Below are 2988 nucleotides of genomic sequence, written 5' to 3'. Positions count from 1 at the left end.
AGAGGCTCCATGGAGAAGGACTGGCAAGAAAGTAGAACAAGTGAATACGGCAGTCTACTTAATACGTGGAAGTTTGTTGTGCACGTATTAAATATGAGTTCTTCAGAAGGAAAATGGTGGGGTTGGCTCTATGTGAAGTTCTCTGTGTTGATCTGTAAGTTATGGAGGTAAAATCATTTTTCTCTCCTGAAATCTCACAAAAATCAGTTGCTTAAAATACAGATCGTGTTCTAGAAGGAAGTTTATAGGGATGGAAAATGCTGGGACAACCAGAAATCCCACCTTTTAGACGTTGGATCCCCTCCTGTTAAGCCTTTGGCATCAGTCAATAAAGTCCTGGCTGATTGAATGTGTAACTTTATAAGTTTAATTGCCCTTTACTCTGAAGGTCTGCAGTTCTTCTTTTAAAAATATTTTAAAGAAATTTCCAATTTTCTTGAGTTTCTCGACCCTAAAGTCCATGGGGCAATCCAGGTTCTAGCTTCCGCTCCATAAACGTTAAATTTATGACAACTTTATGTCGTGGGTGAGTCTATGAATAATACAATTTGGGGATTCTGAATTTATGAATGAACAGGCAGCTTTGAAGTCCTTATGGGAACCGGCACCATATGCCTTTCGAAGGTAATTTCCTCTGGATTTACATTTCGTGTATTCATCTTGGGCCTCTAATGCCAAGTGCTGCGTCAGGCCTTGAAAGGAAACATCACAGTGGAGAACAGGCCAGAGAAGGAGCGATAAAGCTGACAAATGGTAGGCTCCTCAATAAATCATAGATTCCATGGACAGACACTGACCATCAAGCCTACACATTAGAGAAAGAGACGTAAAAGGAGGAAGTGAAAACAATGGTGAGAAACCCGCCACGACTCAGAGAATGAGAAAAACGAAGCACAAGAAAACCTGCAATACAATGAAAATCATTGTCTGATTGTGGGACACAAAGTCTGTAAGAAATAAGGTTGCTAAAGACTTTTGGGGAAAAAAATCGAGAATGGAAATTATTATGTATAATGATAAGAAAAGAGATGAAATCAGTTTAGGTTTTAAAAATGTCAAGGACAGGCATTCTCAAACATGGTGGATGGTTTTTCTTTTAATTTCTTAATTTTGGCTGTGTTGGGTCTTCATTGCTGTGCGTGAGCTTCCTCTAGTTGCGGCGAGCAGGGACTACTCTACCTTGCGGTGCGTGGGCCTCTCATTGCGGTGGTTTCTCTTTGTTGCGGAGCATGGGCTCTAGGCGCGTGAGCTCAGTAGGTGTGGCTCATGGGCTCTAGAGGGCAGGCTCAGTAGTTGTGGCTCACGGGCTTAGTTGCTCCACGGCATGTGGGATCTTCCTGGACCAGGGCTCAAGCCCATGTCCCTTGCATTGGCAGGCAGATTCTTAACCACTGAGCCACCACAGAAGACCCAAACATGGTGGATTTCAAGTGGAAAGATGAACAGGTAGGGGCTGAAGAGGTGAGAGGTAGGAAAGTGACATGTATGTGCACATGTCAATCCTGAAGGGCGATGTTTTCTCTTTTCATTCTGTCTAAGGAGAATTCCCACCTCATCCAGGTGGTGCGGGGTTTGAAATTTAAAAGATTTAAGAGAGAAAATACAAAATTATGAATAGACAAGTAGGCCTGGGGCCTTAGGAGGTGTCCGTGAAATTGAGGAGCCCTGTTTTGTACTTCATTAGTCACACAATAAATCCACCTCCAGCCCCCTTTGGAGACTCACGTCCCATGTGAGCAGGAGAGAAGGGGGCTTTGGGCTGCTGCATGGGGCAGGGGGCATAGGGTCCACCTTCTTACATGGAGTGACTTGGCTCAGTGTATCCTCTTCATCAGAAGGGTAAGTTAGGCTTAGGGGAAGATAGAGTTATTTCTGTCTGAAGTAGTAATTATTGTCTTATTATAGTGGTTCAGAAGTGTAAAGGGATCCATGAAATCACGCTTGTGTCTTCTGGGCCAGATACAGCAGACACTGGGGGGAACTTGGGTGCAGAGATAAAGAGTGAATGAGAAAGCTCAGATCTGGGGATGGGAGGGGTGGGGGTTGGGAGGAGAGGCAGAAAGAGTCTAGAGCATCTCACTAGGAGAGTGTGCATTTGAGATGGAGCCTCAAATTCATCCATTTATAGAGACTCAGACCTAGATTTAGACACATACCTGCACATGAGTATGTGGACAGGTGATGAGAAGTACTAGGGAGTAGAATAAAGTAAGTTACAGGAGAATCATCAGTTGTGTGTGTGTGTGTGTGTGTGTGTGTGTAGGGAGCTGTTGCTACTTTATATAACGTGATGAAGAAAGACCCTGATGATAAGAGGACACTCCCAAGGAGGCTTGAAAAAAGTGAGGAGGAAAGTGCTTCATGAAGAGCATCCCAGCAGAGAGAGTATCTGCGCACATGTCCTGGGGCTGGGGAGAACTTGGGGTGTCTGAGGAACAACCAGGAGACTGGTGGGGTTGCAGTAGAGGACACAGTGGGCAGAGAGGAGGGAGACAGGGCAGAGGGGTGGAAGGAGCCCACCAGGAGCCCCTGTAGGTCACGGTAGGTACTTTGGTCCCTAAATGGAGTGGGGGGCGGGGCTGGAAGGAGCCATGTGATCTGACTCCTGTTTTTCAAGCCTCTCTCTGGTGTGTGGAGCATCTGCTTTAGAACAACCTGGAAGCAAGGAGCTCAGTTGGGAGATGGCTGGAATGATGGGGGTAAGAGAGAGTGGCTGGACCAGGTTGGCCACTGCAGAGGTGGGACGCAGCTGTTTTCTGCTCAGACATTCAAGGAAGAGCCAGCAGCCTGTCCTCACAGATGAGATAAGGTGATGAGAGGCAGTGTTCCTCCTGATCAACTAGAAGGTCGGAGTTTCAATCTAATGAGATAGGAGAACAGTGGGGGAGGTGGAGCTCAGGAGTGGGTACTGGAACTTCTGCACTGCCCTCAAGTTTGAGGTCTCCCTTAGACATTTGATGGGAAATCAAGTAGGACACTGGACGTGAG

The sequence above is a fragment of the Phocoena phocoena genome, chromosome 1 (assembly GCF_963924675.1).
Source record: "Phocoena phocoena chromosome 1, mPhoPho1.1, whole genome shotgun sequence".
NCBI lineage: Eukaryota > Metazoa > Chordata > Mammalia > Artiodactyla > Phocoenidae > Phocoena > Phocoena phocoena.
This window is presented reverse-complemented; position numbering follows the sequence as displayed.